Source organism: Galeopterus variegatus, unplaced genomic scaffold, assembly GCF_000696425.1.
Source record: "Galeopterus variegatus unplaced genomic scaffold, G_variegatus-3.0.2 Scaffold7069, whole genome shotgun sequence".
NCBI lineage: Eukaryota > Metazoa > Chordata > Mammalia > Dermoptera > Cynocephalidae > Galeopterus > Galeopterus variegatus.
The window spans coordinates 90689-91115 of NW_007733180.1; positions in this window are offsets into that span (position 1 = coordinate 90689).

The following is a 427-nucleotide window of genomic DNA, read 5'->3' on the forward strand; positions in this document are numbered from 1 at the left end:
TGTGTTCTGCACCTCGCTATTGGGGCGTTTTCACACTCTGTGTGCACTAGGTGGGGCTGTTTAGCCTTGCAAAGGGTTTCCGCAGGGTGTGTAATTATTGTTATTTTATTTATTTATTTTTTTTCCGAGGCTCCGCCTCCTTTTGCCGGACCCTTCCCCATTCTGTGCGCTCAGAACAGGGCTGAGGTGTGTCTTCTGCAAACCTCGTCTTTCAGCTGAGATATTAAAGCTGTGCCCTGCCCCGCCCTGCCCAGAAGGTGTCTAGTCTCTCCAACTGCAGGGTGTGAGCTCCTCAGGGGAGGGTCCCACAGCACACAGTTCCTCTTTGACTCCCCCCAGCACGGGTCTCCCGGGGCGCCCTCTGACAGTGCTCTCCGGCAGCTTCAATGCAGCTCCAGAGCGCTCCGGGCTCCCCTCTCCCAACCAG